This window comes from Caretta caretta, chromosome 8 (genome assembly GCF_965140235.1).
Source record: "Caretta caretta isolate rCarCar2 chromosome 8, rCarCar1.hap1, whole genome shotgun sequence".
Classification (NCBI taxonomy): Eukaryota; Metazoa; Chordata; order Testudines; family Cheloniidae; genus Caretta; species Caretta caretta.
Window position 1 is genome coordinate 29,583,180 of NC_134213.1, and position 18,519 is coordinate 29,601,698.

At 45.5% G+C, this 18,519-nt stretch overlaps 1 protein-coding gene and 1 long non-coding RNA gene across 4 annotated transcripts in view; one reads left to right on the top strand and one right to left on the bottom strand.

Annotated features, from left to right (window-relative positions):
* LOC125640968 (rho GTPase-activating protein 7-like) overlaps positions 1 to 18,519 on the bottom strand; it is a 154,305-nt gene that overhangs the window by 78,446 nt on the left and 57,340 nt on the right. Inside the window, exon 1 of one of the 3 annotated variants that reach the window (XM_075131369.1) lies at positions 5,623 to 5,670. The exons of the other annotated variants lie outside the window; for them this stretch is intronic. The gene's annotated coding sequence lies outside the window, so the exon portion shown is untranslated. Of the gene's footprint in view, positions 1 to 5,622; positions 5,671 to 18,519 lie in introns of those variants that run through there. 3 annotated transcript variants of the gene reach the window in all.
* The window catches only part of LOC142072971 (uncharacterized), a 54,931-nt gene continuing 42,143 nt past the window's right edge, over positions 5,732 to 18,519 (top strand). Inside the window, exon 1 of the long non-coding RNA XR_012669606.1 lies at positions 5,732 to 5,936. This is a non-coding gene — a long non-coding RNA (uncharacterized LOC142072971). The remainder of the gene's footprint in view (positions 5,937 to 18,519) is intronic.

Sequence of the window (18,519 nt, forward strand, 5' to 3'; positions counted from 1 at the left end):
ATGGTGCTAGGTGCTGTACAAATGCACAATAAAGACTCAGCTCCTGCCCCCAAGAGCTTCTCCCCAGCAGTAGAAGCCTTTTAGTCCAGCTATCCACATTAATTTTCCACAAAAAGTCAGCCCATTCATGCCCCTGTTCACTTTTGTTGCTTTTTTCTTAACTCAGATAGGAGTTTAAATGATGTTAATGTGTATGTTTACATTTAGAAGACAGTCTCCACATTATTTATTGCAATTTATATAACAAATGGATGGACAGCTACCTATCTACGTGTACAAGTATCCTCAGTAGCTTTATAAAATGGAGTTGTTACAACAACTCCATCAGCCTTACTACAGCTCCATCAGTTGCCCTTAAGCAAAAGTAACGAGGCCTAAAGAAGACACTGAAAAATGCTCCCCACTTACCATATCCCCACCACAACCACATGGTCAATACATTGGAGCTATTTGGTACAAAGAGGAGGAGCAAGTAACACAGGCAAGGGGCAAGTTTTTTGGTAGGCTTCATGGCAAAGTAGAGTTTTAAGTATGATAATGAGTTATTTTTGCAGATTTTATGGGCAGCTTCTCCCAAGCATGAGGGACAGCATGAGAATTGAATAAGAGGTTGATGAGGCTGATGCTGTGGGCTGATCAGCTGTAAAATTTGGCCTTTCAGTTCTGAATGAGAGAAAATAGGTGGGGCAGGGCTTGACCATGAAGGGCATTAAAAGTGAAGTAAATAACTTATTTCTTATGCAATAGAGAAGGAGGAGCTAGTGGAAAGATGCAAAGAAAGGGGTGACAGGGTTAAAGCAACTGGTTAGAAAAAATTATCTTTTCAGGAGCATACTGAATGGACATGGATAGAGTAAGATTGTCAAGGCCAGAGAGAAGGATGCTGCAGTAATCAAGATGAGAGAATGGACGAGAGTTTTAGCTGTGTGGATAACTAGGAAAAGTCATATCTTAGAGAAGTTATGCAGAAGATTCTGCAAGACTTAAACATTCTCTATGTCCACACATTCAGGGTGAGGTCTGAGTTGAAGATGACACCCAGTTACTGGACTGATTGACATGCAGGATGATGGCATTGTCCATAGTGATCGAGAAAGGAGGCTGTGGGGAGAGCTTGGGGAGGAAAAAAGTAGGATCTCTGTTTTAGCCATGTTGAGCTTGAGTTGCCAGCTAGGCATCCACGGGGAAGATGTCAGAGACACAGGCTGACATTATTAATTTGGACAGGCTGGAGCAGGGACACAAATCTGTGAATTGTCCACATAGAGAAGGTAGTTGAATTTGTGTGTATGCTCCCTGTGACTCCAGTTTGGAACAGGGGTGTTCCATCGCCTGTTTACAACACAGCTGCAAATTGTACTGTGGATGGGGCAGACCAGAATTTTTAATCTGTGCTCTCTAGCTGGGCTAAAGCCCAGGACTTGCAGCTTTAGTCCAATTATTGAATAGGTAGGTCATGTCCACACATCCTTGACATAACTAGGTCAAGGGACAATTGTGTTGCAATTGATTCCCTTCCAGTCCTTTGCTTCTAACGAAAAAAAGAGACTCAGGTTTATTCTGCTCAGAGTTTCAGATAAGTTCTCCAAACATTCCCACTTTTGAGAAAAAACACTGTATATGTACTGGGGAAAGTCAAATAAGGAATCCCAGAGGGATAAGTGCCATTATATTCTTATAAATCATATCAAATATGCAAGCTCTTCAGGGCAGGGGCTTGTCTTGCTGTATGCATTGACGGACCATAACACACTGTGGGCATTACACAATATTGTCCTATGGTGACTGATATCAGAGTCTATTAATTATTTGCATTATGGTAGCATATAGAGGCCTCACTAGAGACTGGAGTCCCATTGTGCTAGACAGCCACAGCCCCCTTACATTCCAAGTAGAGCAGAGGGGCAAAGCATGACACTGGAAACAGGCACAGAGGTGAAATAACTAGCACAAGGCCACACAGCAGGTCACCGGAAGAGCCAGGATTAGAACTCAAGTCTCTCAAATTACACTTTAGTGATCTCTTCGCTGGACCGGACTGTCTATCAATGCTAGGCATTGGCCCCTGCAGAAATGCCTTATGTAGCATGTGATGCAAAGGGTTTTTCCGCACAGCAGTTGAATTCCTTCCAGAAATGCAAAGTTGGCTCTTACACACACCCACTGTAGTGCTCTCTTGCCCTTGTCAAGTTAATGCACTGTAGTCATAGCCTCATGCATAAAGAAGTGGTAGGAAAGTTGCATAAGTGCTGTGTAAGTCCTTGTGACCATACTTGGTAAGTATTTTGACTGAGATGGATGTGTCAAAAGAATTTTTGACCAGTGTCATTTTAGCAAGCTCCTTCTCTGCCACCTCCCAGCATCAGGTCCTGTCCTCTGAACTACACTGCCATCTCTCACGCTCTTGGGAAGACAGACTTTAAAATAAAAATGTGTAAACATATTCTCCAAACTCAGGAAGTTCAAAGGTTTCACAAGTTTATTTCCTGAAGTGCAGAGGAATTCAGCTGTTTCTTTAGACTCACTGACTGCCGCACAGCAGTGGTCATGAAAGGGAGGTGTCCCTTTGAGGAAGTGAATTCCTTTGCCAGCAAGTGGGTGGACAAAGCATTGGAAGACAAAGTCATGACAAATATTTTAAAAAGTCAGAACAGGAGGACAATGTTTCGAAGAGAGCAGGTCCCTTTGAAATTCTCTCTGCGTCAGGAGACTGCGTGTCTGGATTTTGCAATGGCACAAGGCAGAGAAAGCTCTTTAAAAGGAAACTGACTGTCCAGAACAAGGAGCAGACTTGCACTGCTAGGACAAGTGGCCCAGCGGCTACACTATGCACTACTAGTGCATACTTGTATTTGGGTTTATGAACGAGAGAGGGACGCAAGCGTGGATGGGGATCTCAACTGCTGCAGAGATGGGAGGTGGTTGCGGGAGGACAGGACTGGAGCAAGGATATCAGATCCAGTCTGTGTCTGCTCAGAAAAAACTGCATAAAACACACAGTTGTGTCATTTGGCAGGGGCTGAGAAAACACCGCCAGTTGATGTGAGTTCACACTCTCACATTCTAGATCCTAAGAGTTGTCGATAGGGGGCTACTGTGCCTCCAATCCCAAAGGTCTGCAGGATGCGGCCTGTCACCTAAGCTCAGGACAGTGGGAGCTGGACAGCTATTGGGACACAGGAAATGCCACAAAACACCTAAGACGACAAAACACAGCAAACCATGGAGTAAATCTCAGCAACCACTAGGAATATTTTGTAAAGCCCTTTTCTCATGATCTTTCCTGTAGCGTGGAGTAGACACAGTAAGAGCCAAGACAACTCTGGTAGGAATCTATGGGGAACCGTGTGATGAAGGTAGAGGCTGGAAAGCTGGCGGAGTTTGCACATGATCAGTCATATCACCCTTACACCTTTTTCTCCTCCCCCGCTAGTCACATGTCCATCCAGTGGCATGTGAATCCAGTACCAACCCTTCCCCTATTTGCAGTCACATGAGCCAGCCAGCCAGCCCAGACTGGCAACAGCTGCAAAACTACCCTGAGAACCACCCCGTCCCCGGAGAATTTCCCCTCTTTACATCCTGCCATTGCTCCTCACCTTTAGACAAAGCTTGAAAAATCCTCTTGCCTACTTTACCATGGGCAAATAGGACATTTTGCTTTGCAAATTAATGAGCTTAAATTCTGCAGATATTGCTCTAACCTTGCACTGAAATAAGTTTCCAATTCACCTTGGTTGTGACAGCCTTTCCAATGTGAACTGCTACAGTGCTGTCTTCCTCAGTGTGCAAACAGATACCTCAGTGGCTCCTGCTCAGAGTTTTGACAAGCAACAGCAAAAGTGAAATTAAAAGAGTGATTTAAAAAAAATAAAACAATCTGTTCTTAAGTTTCCTAAGCTTAAACTTGTCCCAGTCTGCGGGCTAAGAGATCTGACACACACAACAGCTACATGTAAGGGACTTGAGTCTAGCGGTTAGAGCACAGGTCTGCACACATCACTAGTTTTAGTCTCCGCTCTTGCTACTATCTCACTGTGAATACTTGGTAAGTCAGCCTCTGTTTCTTGATTTCTGTAAAATAGGGGAGGAATAATAATTACCTTCTTCAGAGGCACGAGGAGAGACTTAACTGACTTTTGTGAAGCACCAAGAAATCCTTGAATGAAAGGGTCTACAGTAGTACAAGGAACCTTATTATGTTCAGCTGAAAACCTATCACAGCTTCACACCCATGAGTTCTGTGATTTGGGGGTTTTCCTTCCCTTGTTTAAAAAAAATCAGACTGTGTTTTGAAATTTGGTGGGTGCCTATGTAACACCGACAGACCCCAGTCGTCGTCAGCAGGCAGGCTTGAACCTGGGACCTCTGGAGCTTAGTGCATGAGCCTTTGCTGCAGAGGTGGCCAAACTACGGCCCGCGGGACCGTTCTACCCAGTCCCTGAGCTCCTGGCCGGGGAGGCTAGTTCCCAGCCCCTCCCCTGCTATCTCCCCTCCCCCACAGCCTCAGTTCGCCTGGCCACCAGTGCTCTGGCCCACCGCTCCTGCCAGGCAGCACGGCAGCCTGGGGCCAGGCAGCGAGCTCCTGCTGCTCTAAGCAGCATGGTAAGGGGGCAGGAAGCGGGGGTTGCATAAGGGGCAGGGGGTCCAGTGGGACAGTAAGGGGACAGGGGAGCTTGGATAGGCATGGGAGTCCCGGGGAGCCTGTCAGGGGGCAGGGGTGTGGATAGGGGTCGGGGCAGTCAGGAGACAGGGAGGGGTGGAGGGTCCCGGGGGGGACAGTCAGGGGACAAGGAGCGGGGGGAGGGGTTGGATGGGTCAGAGGTTCCGAAGGGGGCAGCTGGGGGCAGGAAGTGGGAGGGGGCGGACAGGGGCCAGGCTGTTTGGGGAGGCACAGCCTTCCCTACCCGGCCCTCCATACAGTTGCACAACCCCAATGTGGCCCTCGGGCCAAAAAGTTTGCCCATCCCTGGTCTAATGCAGGAGTTAAAAGCCAACTGCCTGCTAGCTGAGGTTGTAGAACAGACTCATTTTATCTCTCTAAGTGGTCTCAGTGCTACTACAGGGACACACCACCACACCCAGGAGGTGTGAGAGTTACATACTTCCCTTAGCTGAGGAAGCACATCCCAAGCTTCAGAGACTTCCCAGATGAAATCCCAGACAAGCCCCCACTTGTAACACCGAGAGACCCCGGTGGTCAGCAGGCGGGATCGAACCTGAGTCCTCTGGAGCTTAGTGCATGAGCCTCTATTGCAAGGGTTCCGAAACTGGGGGTTTTGACCCCTTAGGGGGTCACAAGGTTATTACATGGGGGGTTGCGAGCTGTCAGTCTCCACCCCAAACCATGCTTCACTCCAGAATTTATAATAGTGTTAAATATAAAAAAAGAGTTTTTAATACATAAGGTGCATCACACTCAGAGGCTTGCTGCGTGAAAGGGGTCACTAGTACAAAAGTTTGAGAACCACTGCTCTACTGCATGAGCTAAAAGCCAACTGGCACTTAGCTAAAGCTGTAGAGCAGACTTATTCTCTCTCTCTCTCTCTCTCTGTTAAGCGGTCTCGGTGCCACTAGATGGGACAGAGCACCAGACCCAGGAGGCATGCGGGTTACACCTACCGTGGTAAATACATCCGGCCTCCGGGACCCGCCTGCCCGGCTACTGAGCTCCTGGCCAGGGAGGCTCACCCCTGGCCCGTCCCCTGCTGTTCCCCCTCCCCCGCAGCCTCAGCTCACTGCACCGCGGGTGCAATGCTCTGGGCGGCGGGGCTGCGAGCTCTTACCGAGCAGTGCAGCTGCAGAGCCGCAGCCTGACCCGGTGCTCTGTGCTGCGCGGTGGCGTGACTGGCTCCAGCCGGGCGGCATGGCTGCTTGTCCTAGTGCTCTGGGTGATGCCAGCAGTGTCGCCAGCCACCGGTGCTTCGGTTAGCATGGTAAGGGGGCAGGGGAGGCTGGATAGAGGGCAGGGGAGTTCGGGGTGGTGGTCAGGAGTGTGGATAAGGGTCGGGACAGTCAGAGAGCGGGGAACAGGGTGGTTGAATGGGGGCAGGGGTCCTGGGGCGCAGTCAGGAAGGAGAGGAAGGGTTGGATGGGACAGCGGGGGGAAATCAGGGGACAGGGAGGGGTGGATGGGGCAAGGATTCCAGGGGCAAGAAGCAGGGGGGAATCAGATAGGTGTCAGGGGCCAGGCCATGCCTGGCTGTTTGGGGAGGAACAGCCTTCCCTAACCGGCTCTCCATACAATTTCAGAAACCCGATATGGCCCTCAGGCCAAAAAGTTTGCCCGCACCTGTACTACACGACCCTAGGAGGGGAGATTGAAGTCTAAGACCTCCTGAGCCCTGCTGCCCCAGGTGGGGAGAGGGAAAGCCAAAACCCGACCCCCACACAGGGGGCCTATAACCTGAGCCCCGTCACCCAGGGCTGACAATATAAACTGATGCATTCCTAACCTCTTTACCCAGCACGGTGAGTTGGCAGCTGCAAAAAGACTTATATGCAATCTAAATGAGGTGAACCCACATAAAAGGTTGTCATTAAGGAAAGCAAGCTAGTCCTGAATGAGCAGCAGGTGCTGAAAATCAAACTACAAGATAAACTTTCAGCTAGAAACCAGGCACTTTAACACACAGGGCCGAATTCCACTCTTAGTTATACCAGAACAACCCACATTGACTGCACAGGTAAAACTAGGGGTAGAATTTAGCTATTGTCTTAATACTGTATAGTCCTTTCCTCTTTTCCCACATGAACTCTGGCTCCCCTGTCCTGCCGAAGGGGGCTTTCCCATCCCTCCCTCTGGCTGCACAGAGGCTGGGGCTCTCTATGCCCTGAACTCCTTAGCCCTTCCCCCCACCTTCTCTCTTCCCCATAGTAACCACCGCATGGACCCTCACCTATTTCCTAGGGTAGGACACGCCGTTCTTTTCTGGATCAGCCACTACATAAATCATCAGGTAAAAGAGTGCTATGGAGTTAACGTGCCTTGCAAACAGCCATATGAGACTTTTCAGTGCCCAGTCTCTTAATGAGCTGAAAAGTGGAAGACAGAATACCCAGCTCTAAGCTTAGGTATCCCACTCTGCTGCCTGATAATCTACAGCTGTTGCTTTGCTAAGTTGATTTTACCTCAGTGCATCTCTCATGCACTTACAGAGACAGTAACACCACAGCAATATGAAGAACTGAGCCAGTACATAAAACTATTGCAATGTGATGAAATAAATCCTTAGGAAGAGACCAGACCTTCACCCGGGAAATTTCATATTCTTTTCTACAATATTCCAATAGCCTTGATCACAAAGGTCAAGCATTATCACTGCTCCCAAGTCTTCTCTGTTTTTGAATTTGAAACTTTTTAAACCTGGAGTCAGGTTGCTTGAGTTACCAGAGTAGGCTCTGGGATTTCTAGACTCTCGAAGCAAGTCAGTTCTTCAGTGCAAAACTATTCATTTCATATTCCATGCCCTATTCTTGCAAGTACACCAAAAGCAAAAGTTATTTGGGGCTACTGACACTGCCCATGACTTCTGACATTTAAAATACATATTTCCATGATGTTCACTACATGAATAACCTCACTGAGATTTTTTCCTTTACACTTGCATGACCATAGCCCTAGTCAAGTATCATATATTTAAGGGATTAGAAATAGGTCTCTAATTACTTCATAGGGAAAGGGGAGTTGCTTATAATGGAGCACTCAGTCCCAAAAGTAATTACCTTAGGTGATGTGTTCCACAAAAGGTTCCTAGTAATAGCCCAGTTCCTGATCAACTGAACCTTAGGAGGAAGACTGTACGTGGCTACATCTTCATCTACAGCATTAAGCTCCATCTTGGTTCATGGAGGAGGGATCGGGGGGTGGGGGGGAAGCACCAACAATTATATTTTAAAGTCACAGTGCTCATGCTGAGTATGTCCAGCAAAGCTTCTCATTGATTCCCGGGAAGGAATAGATTTAAACTCCCGCCCCTCCCAAAAACTATCTGCTTCTGGTTGAAATGCTCTTGGATATTGGAAGAAGTTTCACAGATATTCTGGGAGAGCTGGTATATGAAGGTTGCCTGATACTTTCCACTATAAAGCATTCTTGCAAACTTTTCTTTGAGTAACTGTCAAACCTCTATTGTTTGCAGCAAGCCTTTGATATGGGGTAGCTGGAAACCCCTAGGGCTACAGCAATGCCTTTTCTTTGTCCCATGAAATTTTACGTAGAATTAGCTGAGATAGAAACAGTTTAAAATCACTAATTCCCTTCTCCAACTTGCATTCCTCAGGGAAATTCTGACAGCCTGCCAAAATCACTGAACATTCTAAGGCCACTGCCAAAGCAGCAGCACTTGCTCTACTAGGAACTTGCGGGTGTTGGCAGGACACATGCTGGGGAAAGAGGCAGGCGAGGCTCCTCTCCCTGCTCACCAACAGACTCAGCACATGGCTTTAGTGGCCCATTAAACCCCCCTTTGTCTCACCTTGACCAGGGGGCACCACATAGGGCAGGAACTCCCTCAGATCTCAGGCCAGGAGAGAAAGAGACAGTACAGACTCCCAGCAACCACTCTCCAGCATGTGGTGCTCGCAGCCAATCCCCTCTCTGGGCCAACACCTGGGGCAGGACCTCCCCCAGCTCTGGGTGTGGGGAAGAGAGAGAGCCAGGTTCAGCTGTGCTACCCTCAGACCATATCCTAGACCCAGCAACCCGTATTGCTCTGAGATAATAGCCTTCTCCTGCTACTTGCTGGTGCTGTTAGTGCTAGAGCTCAAGTAGTAGCCGTCCATACTACAGTGCTAGACATGAGGGTTCAGACCCTACTGGTGATGTGTGTTTTGGGCAGGGGATGTACAGTTGCACAGAACAGAACTTGTTTTTATTGTTTTCTTTAAAATAAATACATAAATAAACAAACCTAGGCTTTTGCGACCATAAATCTGGCATTTCCTAACTTTTTGAGGGTTTTACTTTGCAACCTACATTCTTTTAACATTGCTTTTTTGTGTAATTATACATAGACTTGCTCATCCACAAAGATCTCAAGGTTAAATCAGCTGCTCAGATAGCCTTGAAAGAGCTGTGCCAGGGATTTCAAACCCTGGAGCACAGGAAAGAAAAAATTGACCTGCTGGCCCCAGACAAGACAGTGGAAAAATGACTATCCCTCCTAAACCTGCTATTCAGTGGCTTTGCTGGGAGTACAGCACAGCAGCAGTTCCTGTACTTTCCAGACAATTCTAGTTTTGCTCTCCCGTCCCCATCTTGCTAGCAGAGAATGAATGTGGAGGGGTTAAGCCAAGAGCTGCATAGCAATGCAGCAGCATCTCCCATCTCAGGAGGAGGAGGCTCTTTGGGCTTTCCCCAGTTCTTAGTGTTGGGAGAAAGAGTATAGGGACAAAAAGAAAAGGAGTACTTGTGGCACCTTAGAGACTAACCAATTTATTTGAGCATGAGCTTTCGTGAGCTACAGCTCACTTCATCGGATGCATACCGTGGAAACTGCAGTAGACATTATATACACACAGAGACCACCGTGGAAACTGCAGTAGACATTATATACACACAGAGACCATGAAAGAGACCTCTTTCATGGTCTCTGTGTGTATATAATGTCTACTGCAGTTTCCACGGTATGCATCCGATGAAGTGAGCTGTAGCTCACGAAAGCTCATGCTCAAATAAATTGGTTAGTCTCTAAGGTGCCACAAGTACTCCTTTTCTTTTTGCAAAGACAGACTAACACGGCTGTTAATCTGAAACCTGTCAGTATAGGGACAGCTCCTCAGCCTACACACCAGAAATACCATGTGATCTCCAAGCAAAAGACAGCGTGTTTTAAGCACTTAACATAAATCTAAATATTTTATAAAGTGAATATAGTTTTCATGTCCAGGGGTCAGATTGTCAGTATGAAACCTTCTATTTATCCACAAATTAGATACAGCATAAGCAACACATGTTCCTGACAACATGCCTCAGCCTTACACTGGAGGGAGCCCCTGGAATGGATAATAGGTTCATTCAAATTTTATACCTACTCTCTGATTGGCTAGTGATTTTGCTGAGCATGCACCTTCTGAAAATCAGGCCCCTTTAAGTTTGCTCATGTTTAGCACCCAAAAATCACTAGTCACATCTGAAAATCTTGACTGTATATATACATGCATATAAATACTGGAGCCAAGCACATATAGGTACTTCTTGTGTTGAGATTGCAAACAATCAGACAGAGATTCTCCCACCTGGGGATATGAAAAATAGACAAACTGATTTCACTTCTAGTGGCTTACATTCTGTGGGAGGAGAATTAGCCCAAAGGGTGCCAATTGTCACAGTAGTATTTGTGATGGTGACACACCAGTCCACTAGCAACAGGACTGAAGCCACAGCTCAGTTCATATCAACCATCAAAACATTCGGCAGATAAGACAAACTTCCGGCATAGGCTAGATTCAAAGCAGTGACCTTAAAGTAAATGGCTATATCCTGCTGCCAATCCTCTGATCTTCTTTTAAGTACATTTTTAACATTCTCTCATGCCAAGTCAATAGAATTTAAATGTCACATTACGATAAGATCCCCTTTCCAGCATGCTCGGATCATACCTTAAGTATAGACTAATCTCACTTGAATCATAAGGGCATAGGCTTTAGGGAGTGAACTGAACCAGATAAGGACATAAGTTGAGGAAATGCTAAATATAGGAATTTGTGATTTAACACTGGAGATAAACCCAGCTCATCAGCTGCAATAAATAATAGCTACTTTAGCTGTGAAGTATCAGTTCAACAGTAGAATAAACTTGTTACGAAACCTAATAGGTGTTTTCTTTGGCAGCTGCGAGAGACATATTTTAAGGCACCAGGAAAAAAATGAAAGAATTTTGAAATGACCAATTTACTAGAAAAAAATCCCTCTTGGTTTTAATCTCTGGGGTCATAGAGGTAGCAGCATGCACGGAGCCAAATTCTGATCTCAGCTACACGATCCAAAATCCAGTGTAACTCCAGTGGAGACAGTTGAAGTCCATTCCACAGACACAGACTGTGATCCTGCTAAGACATACAGGTGCCCCATTGAGCTCACCATGTTTAAAATTAAATGTGTGTGTAAATCTCAGCAAGACTGGAGCTTTATCCCAGATTTACACTAGTGTGATGGGGTGCAGAATTTGGCCCAAAGTTTGCATTATTCATTCATGGTGAAAAACCAACTTACTGGGAGCTGTGGACTATCTTGAAAACCAAAATGGAAAGGCCTTCCAAGAGAGATTTGGTCCCATGTTGCAGCTGATTCTGTGTACCACTTATCTTTATTGCTCTTATTAGGATTGTTTGACCTTAAATGTTAAAGAATAACATGAGTCAGAATGAATGTTTAGTATGTACCAGATATTTTTATTTCATGTTTGTGAAACTTTTTTATAAAGCATTTCAGCAGAGATTCTTGTTACAGCTGGGTAACATACCCGGGGTGACAGACTGTAGCTGTAATCTAACATTATTTGTCTCATTAAAAACGCAATGAAAAGGAAAAATAAAGACTGACTGAGATCAAATAGCTTCATTTTGGTGCCTCTTTTTCCCCATTCACTTCACCTGGGACATCAGTGGCTCATTGTTGTGAGGCTTTGTAGTAGCTGGAGTATTTGTAGCGTTTAATATAGTTGTGGCAATACCTTGTATTTCTAAGGTGCTTTCTATCCATAGATTCTATGGTACAGTTTGATTCATTTAAGATTTTTACTATATTTGGCTCTGCTTTCTTTCACATATAGTGCCACTTCCCTACTAGCATGACCAACTCTGTTGTTCCTGTATAATGTGTACCGTGGTATTACAGTATCTCATTGATTGTCATCGTTCCACCAAGTTTCTGTGATGCCGATTGTATCAATATCCTCATTTAATACCAGGCACTCAAGTTCACCCATCTTAGTATTTAGACTTCTACAATTTGTATTATAACATTTGTCAATATTTAGTTGTCTGTCCTTCATATGATGTAATTGAATGGGACTCTTTTTTGTTTGACTGTTTCTCTTCAGCACCTACCTGTACTTTATCAACTTCTAGCCTCTCTTTGTTACTAGGATAGAGTATCTCCTTTAATAAACGCTCCCCTAGAGTGATGTCTCTGTCCAAACTGTGTGCTCCTTTATACATGTCAGCTTCCCCCTTAGTTTAAAAAACTCCTCAAAGACATTTTTAATTTTATATGCCAGCAGTCTGGTTCCAGTTTCGTTTAGGTGAAGCCCATTCTTCCTACATAGGCTCCTCCTTTCCCAAAAGATTCCCCAGTTCCTAATAAACCTAAATCCCTCCTCTCAACACCACCATCTCATCCATGCATTGTAGATTCTGTGCCTATCTAACTAGCCCTGTGTGTGGAATTGGAAGTCTTTTGGAGAATACTACCATGGAGGTCCTGAACTTCAATGTCTTACCTAGCAGCCTAAATTTGGTTTGCAGGACCTCTCTCCGACTCTACGGCTAGAGCTAGGGTAAAATTCCCGAAAGTCCCTAAATGATTTAAGGAGCTTCAGTTCCATTGAAGATCACTGGATTTTAATGGTATTTAGGCTCCTAAGTCATTAAGGTTATTTAAATTTTTACCCTATTCCTCAAAGATACAGACTTTAGCAAAGATACAGACTATTGCCTAGAGGCTGTTTCTGCTTGGAAACACTAAGAAGTAGGCAGTGTGGGCTATAAAGTAGGAGTCTGGGAACCAGGACTCCTCCACCTAAACTGATCAGTGGCATAAGTGAGTACAACTCCATGAAATAGTATCATATGTATAATAGATATGCAGGTACTTTAAGTGATATACCCAAGGACACAGTGAATCAGTGGTTGAGCCACCATGAGTGCCTAGAGGCCCTATTTATTACTGATCCAAATAGGATCAACTGAATTGACTTCAGTCAGCATTATACTCACTTAGCATATGTACAAAAAGGGGCACAGGGAAATTGAGTGATTTGCTGAGGATGATACAGTAAATCAAGAGCAGGGTTGAGCTTAGATCTCAAGAGCTAATTTCATTCCAGCTGTAACCAGGCATAACCTCAGCAGTGAATTTGGCCTCCGAGTTTTCTCGCCAGATCTCCTGTTGACTAGCTTTTGGGTAAATATTTTGACCGCTCTGTACCACAGTTTTCCCCATCTGTCCACTTCTCCACATGGAGGGCATGTTGTAAGTCTAACTTAATGTTAGTAATGTGCTCTGAGATCCTCAGATGAAAGACACTAAGGCTTTGTCTACACTACCAAGTTTTGTCACCAAAAACTACCTTTTGGCGACAAAACAGTGAGAGTGTACAAACTGCAATGCGACTTTTGTCAGGAAAAATGGCTGGTCTTGGCAACAAAAAAATACCACCCCTACGAGAGATTTTTTTTATTTTCTCCTCCCTTTATTGTCGACAAAGAGCCAGTGTAGACACTGCTGTTTGTTTTGTCGACAGAACTGGCTTCTGCCAGTTTCCCACAATGCCTGCCCTGATCGCTCTCCTCAGTGTTTTGATCTCTGATGCCCTGCAGGCATTTGCCCCTCCCCTTTCAAAGCTGCGGGAAGTATCTGACACAGGGGTGAGCAAACTTTTTGGCCTGAGGGCCACTTCTGGGTATAGAAATTGTATGGCGGGCTATGAATGCTCATGAAATTGGGGTTGGGGTGCAGGAGAGGGTGAGGGCTCTGACTGGGGATGCGGTCTCCGGGGTGGGGCCAGAAATGAGGAGTTCAGAGTGCAGGAGGGGGCTCCCGGCTGGGGCGGGGGGGATGAGGGCTCCAGTTGGGGGTGCAGGTTCTGGGGTGGGGCTGGGGATGAGGGGTTTGGGATGTAGGAGGGTGCTCCAGGCTGGGACTGATGGGTTCGGAGGGTGGGAGGGGGATCAGGGCTGGGGCAGGGGTTTGGGGGAGTGGCTCAGGGGTGCAGGCTCCAAGCGACGCTTACCTCAAGCAGCTCCCAGAAGCAGTGGCATGTCCCTCCTCCAGCTCCTATGCGGAGGCATGGCCAAGCAGCTCTGCTGCGCACTGCCCCATCCACATGCACTGCCCCCACAGCTCCCATTGGCCATGGTTCCTGGCCAATGGGAGCTGTGAGGGGGCACTTAGAGTGGGGGCAGTGTGTGGAGCCCCCTGGCTATCCCTACATGTAGGAGCCAGAGTGGGGACATGCTGCTGCTTCCAGGAGCCACAAAGAGTGGCCCCCACCCCCCGCTCCCTGGCTGGAGCGCCAGAGCGGGGCAAGCCCCAGACCCCGCTTCCCAGCAGGAGATTGAGGGCCTGATTAAAATGGCTTTTGGGCCGGATGCAGCCCAGCCCTGATTTGACAACTGAGTGTGCTGCTCCGTTTGGGGAACAAAGAGCAAATCATTGGAATGCTCCTATTCTGCCCTGCACTAGGAGCGAGGAGGAGAGATCGCTGGGCTGCTTTGACATTCCTCAGCACAGAGCGCTCACAGAGCTACTCATGATGCCGCTCCGGGCAGCTGAGGAGGCTGTGGCAGAACTCGGAGGGAATCCTCCCTAGATGCGCAGCGATCAGCTCCACCTTCCCACAACACTGCACTGTGGGATACATATCCACAGTGCATTGCTCACACTGTCGATGATGGTGCCCACAATGTGGACATGATCTGTGGACAGAGGAAGCAAGTGTGAACACCCTTTGGCGATATTGTTTTGTCCACATTTGGGTGTCGACATAAGCTTTGTCGACAAAACTTGGTAGTGTAGACGAAGTAACTTGGATCATATATCCATGCTGCCACTAACAACTATCAACATGACGATGTGCTACAATGCACTTACCAACAAGCTTTTCAGATCTGCTTTTCACAATCTACCCTTTAGGTCAAATATTCCAGTGATATTTCTGGTAAAGGCAATTTTCTGTTTCCTAATTTGAATGGTTACTTTAGTCATTCTTCCACTAACGTTCAAGTGTTGTTTGAAAACATCTAAACAAGAAAAAACCTGAATTCTTCTCCCTGAACATTCTGTGCCCTCCTCTTCGGAATGTTACTTAGGTGCCAGGTGCTGGAGTGAATCCACAACATGCCAAAAGGTGGATGTCATGTGTTCTCTTCCTCTTTATAATAGACAGTTTACGTTTGTGTTGTGGTTTTGGAAGCAGTTTGGATTTTGCACAGGTTGTACTTTACATGCCCCAACTGTTGGGCGCAGCCTGAGTTGAAATGTTCAGTGGCTCCATTAGATAGAGATCAACATCCTTATTAAAAGAGCCCTTAATATTTACCCACTACATATTCCCAAGTCACTGTCATTTATTTGGGCTTGATGGCTTACAAATTGCCATCAGCATCTGAGCCTGTATAGAGAGACTCCTGATTTTAACACAAGTGGTTTGGAATTCCAAACCATGAAATAAAGGGAGAGTCAGTATGGGAATGATCCAAAGACCCTGAAATCAATTGAAAGACTCCCATTGATTCAATACAATTTAGATCAGGCCCTGTTTCTGGTAGGACACCAGTTTATTTCAGCAAGTTGATTGGCCAACTTGATTATCATACACATTGTAAGGAGAGTGATCACTTTAGATAAGCTATTACCAGCAGGAGAGTGGGTGGGGGGAGGTATTTTTTCATGCTTTGTGTGTATAAAAAGATCTTCTACACTTTCCACAGTATGCTCAAATAAATTGGTTAGTCTCTAAGGTGCCACAAGTACTCCTTTTCTTTTTGCAAATACAGACTAACACGGCTGTTACTCTGAAACCTTTGAGCAAGTTGTTAGTCAGCTCCTTTTCTACCCATTTCTGGGGGGAGAACACAGTTTTTGGTCATTTGTTTTTACTGTGAAATATATTGGCTCTACGTGTCACCAAGGTCCTCTTCACCCTTTCTTCACTTTCCCAGTAGTTGCAATGAGAATTATTCCAGCTCGGGAGTTGTTTAATTTATTGTTTAAAATACTTGCTGAGTTTTAATTACCAGGGTCCTGATTCTGCTCTTACACTGGCATAAATCAGCAGTATAGCCACTGAAGTCAGTGGAATAACACATGGGTAAAGCCATCATAAGTGAAAGGCGAATCAGGCCCGTAGATAATCTGTGCATATGCATGTGTTTCTCTTAGAAACCATTTATGTTAGGCACTCCAGTGAAAACATCAGAAATCTATCTCACTGCCAGCTGCCAAAATCAATCCTACAGTTTTTCTGCCCTTTCATTAGGAAGTCCTATGCCCCTGGAAATCACATCCACAGGAAACAATAAATAGACTGGCTTGCAGGTCTTCCAGTAGTTTGGTATTGCTGGAATTCTGCCCCCCCCCCCCATGAAGGAGGGCAGTATTATTCCTATTTTACACCTGGGGGACAGGCCCAGGAGACTAAGTGATTTGTCTAAGGTCACACAGGAAATCTGTGGCAAAGCAGTGAACTGAACTCAGATCTCATAAGATACAGGCTAGCACTCTTAACCACTAGACCACTCTACCTCTCCAGGGTGCTCAGTCCAGCACCTTTTACCAGCACTACATTCAATGAACAACAGAAACAGAGACAGAACTAATTAAAATACATTTTGTCATGGCAGCTGTTATGGCTGGATGGGACTGGAAGGATACACCCAAATCCAAAGATGGATAAAGAAATATTTTGGAAGATTCCTTCTATTAATTCTGAACAGCCAACTGTGAGTTACCTTCCACTGAGCGTAAGTGGATTTACATGTATTCTGGATTAGTGCTGTGAAAAAGGCCATCCCCGCCAACCAAACTGACTGTGTTTTAGGTCAAGAAAATTCACGTGGTAATGCTTAAATAGTGCCATGGTGCTTGAGTTCTACCTCATTCATCTGTCTGCTACAAAGAGAATGGGATCCACAGTGTATTTGTAACATGATGCCTGACATTCAGAATGCAAACCATCATTATAATTTACCCAAATATAAAGTTCCCCTGGTTTAAATTGACTGTCAGGTTTGAAAGTGGCTCAAGGAAAATCCCTGAGATTTCTCTTCCCATCTGCTTCAAACTACTCTCCTGCATCTATAATTAGTAGATTAATTAGTTGAAGCTGTAGAATGCTTTGAACATGTAAAGTCCTATATTATGTTATTATGAGACATACTGTATTCCACATGATGTTGGAGGCTCTATCTAGGAAATTAGATAGGTGGTGACCACACAAGCTAAATTTGTTATGAAGAAGGAGGATTTAAATTAAAAGTGAACTTTTTTTCTTTTAAAGAAGTTTTTGAAAACCACAGTCTTTTTAGTAATGTTTTTCTTAACTTGGTGGAGCTTTTCAGAAAGTCCTCCTCACTGACATATTGACTTGATGTATTACACATGCTTAAATGGATGTAGAAAAGGCATGGGAATGGCATGTCTGCACTGGACTTGTGAAAAACAGGAGTATTTAAAGAAAAATTCACTCTTCCAAAAAATGTGGTTTGTGAGGCAAAAATAGCTTCATCGGTTTATTCTTTGATGGAAGAGATTCTGAAGACATATTGCCCACCACATGCAAACTTGAAAGGACTCTTTGTGTCTGGAATCCTTATAGGTAACTTCTAAGCACACAGCTATCCAAAGTGTGTGCTGGTAGTCAGTCTTCCTTAGAGTTCACACTGTAACAGCAGCAGTGACTGTTCCAGAGACATTTGGAAATCTAAAAGGTCCAGTTTCTGCAACCCATACTCACCATGAGTAGTACCCTAATGCTCACATAGTCCCAATGAAGTTAGTGGGATACCTAGAAAAGAAAGTTACTACTCAGGTGTGTAAAGGTATCAAAATCTGTCCCAATGTAAAGGGACCGAATAGCACATGGTATTAGTGAGGAGGTGTAGACCCTTCAGGCTGACAGTAAAAGTCACTAGCTCTGGATGGGAGTTAATGACATTCTGATGGCTCTTTGGTGGCTTGGGTGAGAGGAATTTGATGGTCTCAATCCAGTCTAAAGACAGCAAGTATCCACATTTCACAAAGTACCATAACAAGTGATACCAACTGACACCTTTGCTGACATGTTTGCATTGTTGTTGTAGCTGTGTTGGTCCCAGGATATTAGAGAGACAAGGTAGGTGAGGTAATATATTTTATTGGACCAACTTTAGAGAGACAAACTTTAAAGCTTACACAGAGCTTTCAAGCCTACAGAGCTCTTCTTCAGGTCTGGAAAGCGTACTCAGGGCATGGCTACACTTGCAGATGTAGAGCGCTTTGAGTTAAACCCACCTTTGGAGAGCGCAATAGGGAAAGCTTGGTGGTCTGTCCACACTGACAGCTGCAAACGCACTGGCATGGCCACGTTTGCAGCGGCATTGGGAGCAGTGCATTATGGGCAGCTATCTCACAGAGCATCTTTTCCCATTCTGGCACTGTGGCTTGTGGGAAGGGAGCAGTGGGTGCGGGGCATTCTAGGTCCTGTCCCAAAGCCCCGTGATGCATTAGTTCGCATCCCAGCAATCCCTGTGCTTCCGTCCACATTTGGCACCATCTTTCAACGTTTTCTGTACTGCATGCTCTGTCTTCCCTTATAG